The sequence below is a fragment of the Rhinichthys klamathensis genome, unplaced genomic scaffold (genome assembly GCF_029890125.1).
Source record: "Rhinichthys klamathensis goyatoka isolate OS25496 unplaced genomic scaffold, OSU_Roscu_1.1 h1tg000111l_1, whole genome shotgun sequence".
Classification (NCBI taxonomy): domain Eukaryota; kingdom Metazoa; phylum Chordata; class Actinopteri; order Cypriniformes; family Leuciscidae; genus Rhinichthys; species Rhinichthys klamathensis.
The window spans coordinates 1,377,103-1,394,421 of NW_026606649.1; the positions used below are offsets into that span (position 1 = coordinate 1,377,103).

Here is a 17,319-nt window from a genome sequence, read left to right on the forward strand (position 1 = left end):
ACAACAGAATTGTTACCTCTTCAATGCATAACGCTTGATCGTATCTGCATTACAATGCAAGAGAAAGTTGCATTGCACATATCTTCAATGCACTACGGAATGAGTTAGTTCTTGTGAATGCATTGCAATGCAACAAAGTCCATATGTATGACTTATGTCATTCTTCAATGCACAACGCTTGATCGTATGTGCAATGCAATGCAAGATCAGATTGCATTGCAAATCCCTTCAATGCACTACTGAAAATGAGTATGTTGTTGAATGCATTGCAATGCAACAAAGTACATATTACTTATATGTTATTCTTCAATGTATAACGCTTGATCGTATCTGCATTACAATGCAAGAGAAAGTTGCATTGCACATATCTTCAATGCACTACGGAATGAGTTAGTTCTTGAATGCATTGGAATGCAACAAAGTCCATATTACTTATATGTCATTATTCAATGCACAACACTTGAGAGTATGTGCAATGCAATGGAACACACGTCTTCGTTGCAAAAAAGGAACGAGTTAGTTAAAGTATGGAAATTCAATGAGAAAACGTTATTTTATGTGTTTTCTTTTCATTGCACAGAAGAATAAGTTAGACATTTTACGCAATGCAATGAAACAACACAAATGTCATCTCTCAGTGCACTACGGAATAATTTAGTTCTTGAATGCATTTTAATGCAACATGCATATTACTCATGTGTTATTCTTCAATGCACAATGCTTGATCGTATTTGCATTGCAAGGCAAGAGCAGGTTGGATTGCACATCTCTTCAATGCACTACGGAATTAGTTAGTTCTTGAATGCATTGCAATGTCATAAAGGGCACATTACTTATGGGTCATTCTTCAATGCACAACGTTTGATCGTATCTGCAATGCAATGCCACAGCAAGTCTTCGTTGCACAAAGGAACGAGTTAGTTATAGTATGGAAATTCAATGTGAAAGCATATGTTGTTTTATGTATTTTCTTTTCATTGCACAGAGAATAGATGGATAGTTAGATATTTAAGGCAATTCAATGAAACAACACAAATGTTATCTCTTCAATCCACTACAGAATGAGTTAGTCCTTGAATGCATTGCAATGCAACAAAGTGCATTGCTTCCAGTTGTCCTGGGCGAGAATTGGTGTTAACACCTTTTCTTGGTGGTTGCTCGCCTGGGCGGAGGAATATTGTCTTCTGCGTGTAATGAGTTAGTCCTTGAATGCATTGCAATGCAAGATATTACTTATGTGTTATTCTTCAATGCACAACGCTTGATCGTATGTGCAATGCATTGCAAGAGCAGAATGCATTGCACATCCCTTCAATGCATTACGGAATGAGTTAGTTCTTGAATGCATTGCAATGCAACAAAGTGCATATTACTTATAAGCAATGACGCTTGATCGTATGTGATCGTATGGTCGTATGTGCATGCAATGCAAGAGTAGATTGCATTGCATATCCCTTTAATGCACTACAGAATGAGTTAGTTCTTGAATATGCATTGCAATGCAACTATGTGCATATCACTTATATGTTATTCTTCAATGCACAATGCTTGATCGTATGTGCAATGCAAGGGCAGATTGCATTGCACATCCCTTCAATGCACTACGGAATGAGTTAGTTCTTGAATGCATTGCAATGCAGCAAAGTGCAGATTATTTCTATGTTATTCTTCAATGCACAACGCTTGATCTGCAAGACCTGTGCAATGCCACAGCATGTCTTCGTTGCACAATGGAAGGAGTTGGAAAATACATAAAACTACATATATGTGCTTACACATTGAATTTCCATTTCAATTAAATTTTCATTGCACAGAGGAATAAGTTTGATAGTTTATGCAATGCAATGCAACGCTGTCTTCGTTGCACAAAAGGAAAGAGTTAGTTATTGTATGCTTTGTAAAGCGACAGCTCATGTGATGTTTTCTCTTCAGTTCACAAATAAATTAGTTGTATGCCAATCCAATGCAAAAACGAATATGTTGTGGGTTGTTTTCAACAGCTAATGCAATGATTTTCCTTCATAAAAAAGTGAAATAAGTTTTTTAAAGTATGTATTGGCGAAAGCACACGTGTTGTTTTTTCATTGCCCAGAGGAATGTTTGATAGTTTATGCAATACAATGCAACAGCACAAATGTTATTTCTTCAATGCACATCGGACTGAGTTAGTTATACATTTAAGTACTTTCTACACATACTGATTGACTTCTTCTGATGTTACATCAGCCATACAAAGGTCCATATCTGATCTAAAGGTCCATATTTCTGGCCAAAGGGTCCTCAAAAGGTTTTTTACAATATAAACTCAAAGACTCCTTCTAATATTAAATCAGCCAGACAGTTGTCAATATTTGACCTGCTAAACATATTACATATCCTCAACTTACTACATATTACCACATATCCTCATAGACTCTTTCTGATGTTAAATCAGTGAGAGAGTTGTCCACTCGATTGTGAACTTTCTATTAATTCTCATTCACTTCTTCTGATGTTACATCAGCCATACAAAAGTCCGAAATTGACCTACTGAACATATTTCGGGCCAAAGGGTTGTCAAAAGGCAACATGAAATATATTCTCATAGACTTATTCTCATGTTAATTAAGCCATACATTCGTATATATTTGACCTACTGTAGGTAGATCTTGAACAATCTTTACATAATGACTCCTGGTGTTACATCAGACATACAGTAGTCCAATTTGAACCTACTGAACATATTTCTTGGTAAAGAGTCCTCAATCTTGAACTTTCCACACATACTGATTGTCTTCATCTGAAGTTACATCAGCCATACAAAAGTGCGTGTCTGATCTATTGAACATATTTATGGCCAATGGTTCCTCAAAATGTTTTTATTTTAATTTTATATATATATATATATATATATATAAACTTATGGACTCCTTCGGATGTTAGGTCAGCCATAAAGTAGTCCATATTTTATCTAATTAACATATTTCTGGCCACAGAGTACTCGATTTTGAACTTTCTACACATTCTCATAGTCTACTTCCGACTATGCCAAGCCTGTATTTGGCCCATTGAAAATATTTCTGGCCAAAGGGTCAACTTACTGTTTGTTCTCAAAGACTCTTTCTGAGTACAAAAAAGTAAAAAAAAAAGTACTTGATCTTGAACATTCTATATATAATGATGTATGCATATAATGATAATGATGTTATATCAGCCATACTGTAGTCCACATTTAACCTATTTAACATATCTCTGGCCAAAGGGTCCTCAAAACGTTTTTGTTTTTTTTATATATAAACTCATTGACTCCATCTGATGTTACGTCAGTAGTTGACCTAATGAACATAGTTCTGGCAAAAGAAAACTCGATTTTAAACTATCGACTTCACTCAAAAAAATGGTTTTGTGGCATTGTTCTTTTTACCCAAATATTTTTTGTTCAAGTAAACACACATATATTTCTTTTACCACCAAAACACTATGTACTATTGTATTGCGTTTAATTAACTTAACCTGTATAATTTCCACTATACTTAATTATCAATCGTTAAACTACTAGGGTTTAATTTTGCAATTCAAAAAAATCCGGATGGCTTGTGAAGAAGGTGGCAAGGTGCATGGCCTCGGAGAAAATATAAAGTTAATCTAAAGGCAAAGTTTTTCATTTCTGTTAGAGTTTCGGAAAGTCTTTTCTGGAATGCTTTAAATATATTGCAATAAAAAAATATTGTTCAAATTGCTTCAAATTAGCTTATGCAACACAATAGCTATACATTTTGCCCAAACTTAATTTGATTGTGTTCAATCTGCTTAAATATGTAAAATTAAAGTTTACTTAATCCGTTTGGGTTGGATTACATGAATGATTTGTGTTGCATTAACTGAAACTGGGCGGTGCTTGTTAGTTCCCAGCATGCTTTGCATATACCTGAATTAAGAGAGAATAAATGTTGAAATTAAGTGATATTTTATGTGTTTTTGAGAAAATTAGGAAAGGGGAAGACTTTATAGTGTGTAATTGTGTTTAATGTTCAATTACATTGAAATTATTAGAACCATTTAAATTAAAATTTAACAGATTTAAGTTACAGGGAAGCAATTCAATTGATTTGTTTGGACATTACTATTTCACATAGATTCTCTCTCATTCAGCTGTTTTGTCACAAACACAAGGAGCTTACATAGATTCAAAATAATTTGATTGTGTTCAACCACTGTCGATAATTTTATTAAGTTAAAGAGTATTTTTTTTGAGTCAGCCAACCTGTATTTGACCCATTGCAAAAAAGATTCTGGCCAAAGGGTCCCCAAAAGGCAACTTACTATATATTCTCAAAGACTCTATCTGATGTTAAATCAGCCAGACAGTAGTCCATATTTAACCTATTGAACATATCTCTGGCCTAAGGGTCCTCAAAATGTTTTAATTTTTTTAATTTATAAACTCATTGACTCCTGATGTTTCGTCAGCCATAGTCCATCCTTGACCTAACAAACATATTTCTGGCCAAAGAGTACTCGATATTGAACTTTCTAGATATTTTCATTGACTACTTCTGATGTTACGTCAGCCAGCCTGTATTTGACCCTTGGAAAAACATTCTGGCCAAAGGGTCAACAAAAGGCAACTTACTATATATACTCGTAGACTCCTTCTGTTGTTAAATCAGCCATACATTTGTCCATATTTGTCCTGCTGAATATATTTATGGCCAAAGAGTACTCGAAATGGAATTTTCTACACATTCTCATTGACTACTTCTGATGTTACATCAGCCAGGCTTTGTTTTGGCCCATTGAAAATATTTTTAGCCAAAGGGTGCCCAAAAGGCAACACTATATTCTCAAAGACTCGTTCTGATGTTAAATCAGACAGACAGTTGTCCATATTTGACCTGCTAAACATATTTCTGACCAAAGTGTCCTCGATATTGAACTTTCTACACATTCTCATTGACTACTTCTGATGTTACATCAGCCAGCCTATATTTTGCCCATCTAAAATATTTCTGGCCAAAGGGCAACTTACTACATATTCCCATAGACTCTTTCTGATGTTAAATCATCCAGACAGTAGTCCATTTATGACCTGCTCAATATATTTCTGGCCAGAAAGTACTTGATCTGAACATTCTATACAGACTGATTGACTTCTTCTGAAGTTACATCAGCCATACAAAAGTCCATATCTGATCTTTTAAACATATCTCTGGCCAAAGGGTCCTTAAAATGTGTTTTTACTATATAAACTCATAGACTCCTTCTGATGTTAGGTCAGCTATACAGTAGTCCATATTTGACATAATGAACATATTTCTGGCCAAAAAGTACTCGATATAGAACTTTCAACACATTTGCATTGACTACTTCTGATGTTACATTAGCCAACCTATATTTGACCCATTGAAAAAAATTCTAGCCAAAGGGTCCCCAAAAGGTAACACTATATATTCCCATAGACTCTATCTGATGTTAAATTATCCAGGCAGTAGTCCATTTTTGACCTGCTGAATATAATTTTGGCCAAAAAGTACTTGATCTCAAACATTCTATATATAATGACTCCTTCAGATGTTACCTCAGCCAAAGAGTAGTCCATATTTAAAATAATAAACATATTTCTGGCCAGACAGTACTCGATCATGAACTTTCTATACATTCTCATTCCCTTCTTCTAATGTTACGTCAGCCATACAGTAGTCCATTTTTTGACCTACTGAACATATTTCTGGCCAAAATGTTGTCAAAAGGCAACATGAAATGTACTCTCATAGACTTATTCTGATGTTAATTAAGCCATACCCCTTACGAAACAAAAATATATTGCAGTATATTGGAAAATATCATGTGATATATTAGGCAATATATTTCCATATATGGGATTTAATATTTATATTTTCCAATATATTGCAATATATGCATAGACCATATATGTATATATATTGATACATATAAAACAAATATATTGCAATCAAGACCAAAAAAGTCACTATATTTTTACATATAATAGTTTGTCTTTATATGCTTTAATATACTGCAATATATGTGCTATATATATATATATACTGTAGTTTTACGGAATTTTACTGTTTTATTTTGCAGATTTTTCATTTATATTTATATAATATTACATATTAATTAATAGATTAGCATTTATATCCTTTTATCCTTACGGAACAAAAATATATGGGAATATACTGCAAAATATAATGCGATATATAACATAATACATTTCCATATATTGGAAACAAGTGCTTATATTTTCAATATACTGAAATATATGCATTGATCATGTATACATATAAAATATTTATTAATGAAAACAAAAATAGTATTACATGTAATATTCACAGTTTTATCCTTTATTGTGTACATTATTGCACATACATGTTCCCATATACATGTTAATGTATATTCACATTCATGAAATGAGTTACAACATATTTCTAGTTCCCAGCATGCTTTGCTTCTGACTGGTAAAGGAGAGCAAATGTTAAAATTAAGTGTTATTTAATGTGTTTTGCTCAATATTAATATAGTGGGAGATCTGTTAGTGTTTTCATGTTCTATTATTTTGGAATTTAAAATGTTTTCTGGTATGTCTGAGTTTTTGGGGTCACCATTGTGCTGAAGAGTAGAGCCTGTGGTTATGTTGACGATTGGCTTAAGACCATTAAGAGTAGACTGTAATTACTATATTTGAATAATAATTACTTTGAGCACGATATTAAGTGGTTTAAAGGTTTGCACATATATTGCAGGTTGCATATTTATTAAGTATTCATATATTTTAGATGTTAGATGTATTTATCTCCATATATGTATTATATGTGCATATTTACATATATGTACACATATATTGTGCATACATTTTACAATATATATGTACATATATTTCCATATAATTTTACATATATTTAAAATATATTCTACCATATATTAAACATACATGTGACACTATATCTTTACATATATTATCAATATATTTTGCCATATAAATCGGAATACATTTGGATATTTATAAATATAAAATTGCATATATTTTACGATATATAAACACATATATTATATATTCATGCTCAATATATTGCAATATATGGAAAGCGGCAATCATTTGTATATTTTGCAATATATTGCAATATATTACATAATTATATAATATATTGTATAATATATTTATCAGTAATATATTATTCCATGTATTTCCAATATATAATATATTGGAAAATAATATATTACAATATATTTCAAGTAATATATTGGTAAATATATTTTCCTTTCGTAAGGGAAAAAAAAAAAGTCCATATTTGACCTACTATATATATTTCTGGCCAAAAAGTACTTGATCTTGAACATTCTATATATAATGACTCCTTATGATGTTACATCAGCCATACAGTAGTCCACATTTAACCTATTGAACATATCTCTTGCCAAAGGGTCCTCAAAAGGTTGTTTTTTTACTATATAAACTCATTGACTCCTTCTGATGTTACGTCAGTAGTCCATATTTGACCTAATGAACATATTTCTGGCAAAAGAAAACTCAATTTTGAACTATCTACACATTCTCATTGACTACATTTGATTATACATCAGCCAGCCTGTATTTGACCCATTGTAAAAAAATTCTGGCCAAAGGGTCCCCAAAAGGCAGCTTACTATATATTCTCAAAGACTCTATCTGATGTTAAATCACCAGACAGTAGTCCATATTTGACCTACTGAATATATTTCTGGTCAAAAAGTACTTGATCTTGAACATTCTATATATAATGACTCCTTATGATGTTACGTCATCCACATAGTCCACATTTAACCTATTGCACATATTTCTGTCCAAATGGTCCTCAAAATGTTTTTGTTTTTTTACTATATAAACTCATTGACTCCTTTTGATGTTACGTCAGTAGTCCATATTTGACCTAATGAACATATTTCTGGCAAAAGAAAACTCGATTTTGAACTATCTACACATTTTCATTGACTACATCTGATGGCCGGAAATATGTAATTAGGTAAAATATGGACTACTGTATGGCTGACCTAACATCAGAAGGAGTCCATAAGTTTATATAGTAAAAAACAAACATTTTGAGGACCCTTTGGCCAGAAATATGGTCAATAGATCAGACTTTTGTATGGCTGAGGTAACTTCAGATGAAGTCAATCAGTATGTGTGGAAAGTTCAAGATTGAGGACTCTTTACCAAGAATTATGTTCAGTAGGTTCAAATTGGACTACTGTATGTCTGATGTAACACCAGAAGGAGTCATTATGTAAAGATTGTTCAAGATCGAGTACTCGTGGGCAATGTTTCATTTACAATACATCAGTCAGCCTGTATTTCACCCATTGTAAAAAAAATCTGGCTAAAGGGTCCCCAAAAGGCAGCTTACTATGTATTCTCAAAGACTCTATCTGATGTTACCTCAGCCATACAGTAGTCTATATTTAACCTATTAAACATATCTCTGGACAAAGGGTCCTCAAAATGTTTTTATTTTTTTAATTTATAAACTCATTGACTCCTTCTGATGTTTCGTCAGCCATACAGTAGTCCATATTTGACCTAACATATTTCTGGCCAAAGAGTACTCGATATTGAACTTTCTAGATATTTTCATTGACTACTTCTGATGTTACGTCAGCCAGCCTGTATTTGACCCTTGGAAAAACATTCTGGCCAAAGGGTCAACAAAAGGCAGCTTACTATATATTCTCAAAGACTCTATCTGATGTTAAATCACCAGACAGTAGTCCATATTTGACCTACTGAATATATTTCTGGTCAAAAAGTACTTGATCTTGAACATTCTATATATAATGACTCCTTATGATGTTACATCATCCACATAGTCCACATTTAACCTATTGAACATATTTCTGTCCAAAAGGTCCTCAAAATGTTTTTTTTTGTTTTTTTTTACTATATAAACTCATTGACTCCTTTTGATGTTACGTCAGTAGTCCGTATTTGACCTAATGAACATATTTCTGGCAAAAGAAAACTCGATTTTGAACTATCTACACATTTTCATTGACTACATCTGATGGCCGGAAATATGTAATTAGGTAAAATATGGACTACTGTATGGCTGACCTAACATCAGAAGGAGTCCATAAGTTTATATAGTAAAAAACAAACATTTTGAGGACCCTTTGGCCAGAAATATGTTCAATAGATCAGACTTTTGTATGGCTGAGGTAACTTCAGATGAAGTCAATCAGTATGTGTGGAAAGTTCAAGATTGAGGACTCTTTACCAAAAATTTTGTTCAGTAGGTTCAAATTGGACTACTGTATGTCTGATGTAACACCAGAAGGAGTCATTATGTAAAGATTGTTCAAGATCGAGTACTCGTGGGCAATGTTTTATTTACAATACATCAGCCAGCCTGTATTTCACCCATTGTAAAAAAATTCTGGCTAAAGGGTCCCCAAAAGGCAGCTTACTATATATTCTCAAAGACTCTATCTGATGTTAAATCAGCCAGACAGCAGTCCATATTTGACCTACTGAATATATTTCTGGTCAAATAGTACTTGATCTTGAGCATTCTATATAGTGACTCCTTCTGATGTTACCTCAGCCATACAGTAGTCTATATTTAACCTATTGAACATATCTCTGGACAAGGGGGCCTCTAAATGTTTTTATTTTTTTAATTTATAAACTCATTGACTCCTTCTGATGTTTCGTCAGCCATACAGTAGTCCATATTTGACCTAACATATTTCTGGCCAAAGAGTACTCGATATTGAACTTTCTAGATATTTTCATTGACTACTTCTGATGTTACGTCAGCCAGCCTGTATTTGACCCTTGGAAAAACATTCTGGCCAAAGGGTCAACAAAAGGCAGCTTACTATATATTCTCAAAGACTCTATCTGATGTTAAATCACCAGACAGTAGTCCATATTTGACCTACTGAATATATTTCTGGTCAAAAAGTACTTGATCTTGAACATTCTATATATAATGACTCCTTATGATGTTACATCATCCACATAGTCCACATTTAACCTATTGAACATATTTCTGTCCAAAAGGTCCTCAAAATGTTTTTTTTGTTTTTTTTTTACTATATAAACTCATTGACTCCTTTTGATGTTACGTCAGTAGTCCGTATTTGACCTAATGAACATATTTCTGGCAAAAGAAAACTCGATTTTGAACTATCTACACATTTTCATTGACTACATCTGATGGCCGGAAATATGTAATTAGGTAAAATATGGACTACTGTATGGCTGACCTAACATCAGAAAGACTCCATAAGTTTATATAGTAAAAAACAAACATTTTGAGGACCCTTTGGCCAGAAATATGTTCAATAGATCAGACTTTTGTATGGCTGAGGTAACTTCAGATGAAGTCAATCAGTATGTGTGGAAAGTTCAAGATTGAGGACTCTTTACCAAGAATTATGTTCAGTAGGTTCAAATTGGACTACTGTATGTCTGATGTAACACCAGAAGGAGTCATTATGTAAAGATTGTTCAAGATCGAGTACTTGTGGGCAATGTTTCATTTACAATACATCAGCCAGCCTGTATTTCACCCATTGTAAAAAAAATTCTGGCTAAAGGGTCCCCAAAAGGCAGCTTACTATATATTCTCAAAGACTCTATCTGATGTTAAATCAGCCAGACAGCAGTCCATATTTGACCTACTGAATATATTTCTGGTCAAAAAGTACTTGATCTTGAACATTCTATATAGTGACTTCTTCTGATGTTACCTCAGCCATACAGTAGTCTATATTTAACCTATTGAACATATCTCTGGACAAAGGGTCCTCAAAATGTTTTTTTTTTTTTTACTATATAAACTCATTGACTCCTTCTGATGTTTCGTCAGCCAAACAGTTGTCCATATTTGTCCTGCTGAACATGTTTATGGCCATAGAGTACTCGATATTAAACTTTCTAGATATTCTCATTGACTACTTCTGATGTTACGTCAGCCAGCCTATATTTGACCCAATGAAAACAAAAGTCAACTTACTATATATACCATACAGTAGTCAGCCTCAGCCATACAGTAGTCTATATTTAACCTATTGAACATATCTCTGGACAAAGGGTCCTCAAAATGTTTTTTTTTTTACTATATAAACTCATTGACTCCTTCTGATGTTTCGTCAGCCAAACAGTTGTCCATATTTGTCCTGCTGAACATGTTTATGGCCATAGAGTACTCGATATTAAACTTTCTAGATATTCTCATTGACTACTTCTGGTGTTACGTCAGCCAGCCTATATTTGACCCAATGAAAACAAAAGTCAACTTACTATACTTACTATACAGACTCCGTCTGTTGTTAAAGCAGCCATACAGCTGTCCATATTTGTCCTGCTGAACATATTTATGGCCAAAGAGTACTCGATATGGAATTTTCTACATATTCTCATTGACTACTTCTGATGTTACATCAGCCAGGCTATATTTTGGCCCATAGAAAATATTTTTAGCCAAAGGGTGCCCAAAAGGCAACTTACTTTATATTCTCAAAGACTCTTTCTGATGTTAAATCAGCCAGACAGTTGTCCATATTTGACCTGCTAAACATATTTCTGACCAAAGTGTCCTCGATATTGAACTTTCTACACATTCTCATTGACTATTTCTGATGCTACATCAGCCAGCCTATATGTTGCCCATCTAAAATATTTCTGGCCAAAGGGCAACTTACTACATATTCTCATAGACTCTTTCTGATGTTAAATCATCCAGACAGTAGTCCATTTATGACCTGCTGAATATATTTCTGGCCACAAAGTACTTGATCTTGAACATTCTATATATAATGAGTCCTTCGGATGTTACCTCAGCCATAGAGTAGTCCATAATTAAAATTATAAACATATTTCTGGCCAGAAAGTATCCGATCATGAACTTTCTATTCATTCTTATTCACTCCTTCTGATGTTACGTCAGCCATACAGTAGTCCATTTTTTGACCTACTGAACATATATTTGCCCAAACAGTACTCGATCATGAACTTTCTATACATTCTCATTCACTTCTTCTGAGTAGTCCATTTTTTGACCTACTGAACATATTTCTGGCCAAAGGGTTGTCAAAAGGCAACATGAAATATATTCTCATAGACTTATTCTGATGTTAATTAAGCCATACAGTCGTATATATTTGACCTAGTGTATATCTTTTTTGGTCCAAGAGTACTCGATCTTGAACAATCTTTACATAATGACTCCTTCTGGTGTTACATCAGACATACAGTAGTCCAATTTGAACCTACTGAACATATTTCTTGGTAAAGAGTCCTCAATCTTGAACTTTCCACACATACTGATTGACTTCGTATGAAGTTACATCCGCCAGACAGTTGTCTATATTTGACCTACTGAACATATTTCTGGCCAAAGAGTCCTCGATATTGAACTTTTTACACATTCTCATTGAGTACATCTGATGTTACATCAGCCAGCCTATTTTTGGCCCATTGAAAATGTTTCTGGCCAAAGGGTCCCCAAAAGGCACTTACTATATATTCTCATAGACTCTTTCTGATGTTACCTCAGCCAGACAGTAGTCCATATTTAACCTACTGAACATATTCCTGGCAGGGGAGATCTTAAACATTCTCATTGACGCTGTCTGATGTTATCTCATCCATACAGTAGTCCCTATCTGATCTATTGAAGATATATCTGGACAAAAGGTCCTCAAATTTTTTTTTTTTTTATATAAACTCATAGACTCATTCTGATTTTACTTCAGCCGTACAGTAGTCCATATTACGTCAGTCAGCCTATTTTTGACCCATTGAAAATATTATCTCTGAGAATATATGGTACTTTTGAGGACCCTTTGAAAAAAGATATGTTCAATAGATTAGATATGGACTACTTGTCTGTGGTAACATCAGAAGGAGTCATTATGTATAGAATGTTCAAGATCAAATACTCTTTGGCCAGAAAAATGTTCATTAGGTCAAATATAGACTACTGGCTATGAGTCTATGAGAATATATAATATATTGCCTTTTGACAACCCTTTGGCCAGAAAGGTTCAGTAGGTCAATAACGGACTTCTGATTGGCTGACGTAACATAAGATGGAGTCGATGTGTGGACGAAGTACTGGGAACTTATCCTTTAATAGCGACGTCTCACCACATGAATATTAAAATTGTAATGAATGCACTGTCCCTCGCGCTATTCGTATAACAAGTTACTTTTTTTTTTTGCGTCAGATATCAACGCAGAGAGAGAGAATAAAGACAGTAGAGCTGCACCATTAATCTTTAAACGATCTCGATTCAAACACTCACGCGATCTTATTCCTAAATGACAAAAACTTCACACCGGGACATTCAAATAAGTTTGCGCTGTCGCTGACGCAGAGAGAGCAGTTCTACATGAAACAGCTAGCTTTGCTTTCAGTCTTTTCAACAACACAGTATCGATATTTCTGTGTTAAAAATATTCAAATGATCACAGAAGTACTGAGATAAAAGTTTATAGTTCGAGAATAAACACTGATGTCTACTGTAGCAACCAAAACAGTTAATCACCCCAGATAGCAAAAAATATCGGCACGGCTTCTTTTTGCCGCCGGCCCCAAACTGTCGGCTATAGGTGCGCCCCGCTGGCGGAGATGAAACGTTTGCCGCCGAATACGTCACTCCCATTTCTTGCGAGATGCCGCCGGCGAACAGCCGCCGGGCCGCCGACTTCATTCTCTCTGGCGGTTGCCGCCGTCTAAATGAACCGCGGCCGGCTGGCGGCAAGCCGCATTGAAATCGACCAGCCATGTCATTGGCATGAGTGGAACTGACAGCATTTTAACTTTCACATTTAAAGCGATTATAATTATTATGTGAATTATATCAAATTTTGTTATTGTTGTTGCTCCAAAGTCATTAGGGTTTAGGCCTATAACAGATTTGACTCAGTCTGATTCCATGATAAGGTTTAGGAAAATACATTTAAATTACGTTGAAACTCTGAAGCGATTCAGTGATAGGCCTATGTAAAATATATAGAATTATTTTATTCACTTAAGGTTACAATTCTTTACATTTCTTTGATTTATGCACAATTGAGATGCACAAATAGTCCAAAAAGAATTCCTTTTGTAAAACTTACTTGGCAATAAATATCTTTCTGATTCTGATTAGGTTTTAAAATAAATATTTCATTCATGGTATGAACAATTTAGCAGAATAAATGGATGAAGTTAGACTTTTCACCAATGCCTGAAATCAGTGAACAGTGAAAGACATCTGCAACTTGGCCAAAAGCTTGGGTATGCTTTAGATTTTTTTTATTAATTTGCAACCATGGTAGCCTAATATTTATAATAAACATGAAAATCCCTGTTTTGACCTGAAAGATAAAGTGAAATATTTAGAAATATTTAGTCTCTCTGTCACCCCAGGAAATTTCGTTTATGTCTTTCATTTTTTTACAAGCTCGATTTTTTTATTTTTATTTTACCTTTTACAGGTAAGGGATTAATTTGCAATTGCGAGTTTTGCAATCTGTACAAATGTTTAAGAAAGTATTAAAGCACAAACAGAGAAGTAGGCCTACCTCCACCGGCCGAGAGGGGCAGTACCTAAAAAACGGAAGCAGATTTACCAACACAACAGTGGCCACTCGTCACACGATTTCAGTATTTGGAGAGGATATCCTATCTAGTCATTGACTACGATCTTTAAAGTAAGTACATTTTTCCTTTTTGTGTAACGCAATATTATGTTCATTTTTTACATTTTTAGTTCAGCTTTTTCAAATATGTTCTTGCCTTACTAGTCAAGCTAGTAAGTTAGCCTTGTTTACAAAGTTTTCGTCATGTTTCTGACATAGCTAACGTTACTTAGTTTCTTCCTGGCGTTAGTTTTTTCTTTTCTTCTTTTAACTATATTTACGTATGTTTATGCAAGTGTGAGTACTACAGTATGTGGTTTAAGATAGTATTGGTCAGTCGAATAATTAACTAACTTACGTAACCAAATCCTGAAGGACAATTCTCCCGCCCACGTGGGAATGGTAAGGTTAGCAAAATCTTTACAACAAGAAAGACTGATCAGTATAACTTGTGTTGTTTTCTAACTAAACATAATGATGTTTTGTTTGATTCGACAACCATGCTGCTAGTCTAGATTAATTTACAGTGTTAGCTAACACATGCTGCTTCGCCTTTTTTACTCACTGAATTCAAGCATGTTCGACATGTTGAAATGTATCTAGCTACAGTAGATCGCCAAAGCTTTACATCTAGAAAGAAAGCTTTACATCTAGAAAGTTTAACTTTTGGTGTTTTCTTACAAAAATAACGATGTATGTGTGTGTGTGTGTATATATATATATATGTATATATGTGTGTATATGTATATATGTGTGTATATGTATATGATTGTGTTTGTCTGAACATGGTTTTCTGTTGATCCACTTGTGAAAATGACTCGTTTTTTGAAGGGGTGAGCATTTTAATGTTATTGATTTTGCCTGGAAATTAATCAAAAAGTATACTTTATGCAAAATGTTCTTCTATTTTAGATGGTTCACATTGTTCAGTTTATCAACGAGGAGGATCTGCCATTTGCAGTGGTTCCGCAAGAGTGGCTCAGCGAGAGCATGTGCCATTGGCCACCATTTAACCTCAGCAAAAAGACGAAGGCAACAATTTAGCCATCCTCTGCACACCTCCACACAGCACCTGGGAGAAACATCATTTTAAGTTCATGAAGGGAGCAGGTAAATGGGTCTGACTTGTGTATTTGATTTTCCTGTATTTCATCTGTGTAATTTATTTTCTGTTTATTGTGGATAACTGACTCTTTCATTCATTATTCCCTACTCTAGAATCTTGGAAGTCTCAAGAAAAAAAACTCTAGAAAGATGCATCGATTCCAGAAAACCAGGAAAATGCTGAACTGGTATGTAAAATCTATTGCTGTTATGCTGGATTTGTGATCCTGCCACTAAACTATACCATTTGTTAGATTTTCAAATTTCTGTTTCCTCTTTCTCGCAACCAGGTTTCTCCCCAGTAATCCAGACTCCACTTCACAGAGCCAAGAGTTTGAGTACAAGTAAGTGATGTTATTTGTGAAGTTTTTTTGTCTTGGAAACTATTGCTTCTATTTGAAGTCGGCATGAACCGGAAGTTACAAACGACTTTTCTCCAGTGTTGTGACGTATTTAAAAATGAAACGGTATATTGAACGGAGGGCAGGGTTTTACTCTAGCGCTCCTCTTCTCCATCTCTGCTCATAGCACGGTTTGAGGGGAGTTGCCACGCCCTCGCGCCATAGCACATGACCGGAAGAGAAGTCGTTTCGAGGGGGAGGGAAGGGTAACGTATTTGATTAAAGATTATAAGGCTACATGAATTTTAAAAGAATAATGAAGTGCACAGATAAATCATTTATAATAAACACTACAATATTACATATAAAAATACGAATTGTAAAATCTTACTTCAAGAGCAGGTGAAGCAAGTTCAACAAACAATGTTGAAGACGTTTGCTTGCACTGAGCAATTAGGTACAACTTGCAAACAGCACCTGTGGCTGTCGGTTTAATTCCCACTGGGGCTACCTGTACATCTAGTAGACCTAGATATAAAGTAAAATTTAAGATTGTATACTGCATATATTACAGTCTGAATCCTTAGCCTTTCACATTTTTATTTATTTATGAGAAGCTTCAGAGAAATGTAATTTGTAACACTTTTTTGGATTTTCAGCTTGGTAGGGGATAAAGCATGTTTTAGAGACATGTTCCTGAAGACCATTGTTCAAAGTAAGTTGGATATTTTTTTTTTATTTAAGTAGATGTGTATGTCCTATTGTCCTCATGCAGTTCAAATTAAATGACAGATCTGTATTTTCTATATTAGCCATCCGGAAGGACCCGGCAACCCAGGATGCACTGATGAGGCGGTCCAGGTTAACGTTACACGTTACCTGAAAGGAGCATCTGACCGTGAAGGCAGAAAAAGGCGCCGCACAGCTGAGAGGGACCCACAGCCGACCACTTAAAACTAGACTGACTACTGACACCCCAGAATCACTGACAACTGGAATCCTTTCTTTATCTTGCAGTCAGTAGAATCAAGACCCCTAAAGAAGTCAGAAGTGTCAGACACTCACTCACTGTGGAAATTACTTTCTTTTTTTCTTTTTCAAATAAAGCTTGTAAATCCTTGTGCCACAGGTCAGCATTGCCGTTATAATGGCCTATTCTACTCCAGAGCTTTACTATAAATTACTACCACTTATCATATTGTTAGAAATGGCTTGTAAATGTAGTTATACTTTTATTTATTTGGTATCTTGCACATTATTTGGTATCAA

At 34.4% G+C, this 17,319-nt stretch overlaps 1 long non-coding RNA gene across 1 annotated transcript; it reads left to right on the plus strand.

Moving 5' to 3' along the window:
- Positions 1 to 15,619: 15,619 nt before the first annotated feature.
- On the plus strand, positions 15,620 to 16,148 carry LOC130087767 (uncharacterized). The gene is made up of 3 exons (XR_008807388.1): positions 15,620 to 15,715; positions 15,824 to 15,897; positions 16,000 to 16,148. It is a non-coding gene; the product is annotated as an uncharacterized LOC130087767 (long non-coding RNA).
- Positions 16,149 to 17,319: the final 1,171 nt, after the last annotated feature.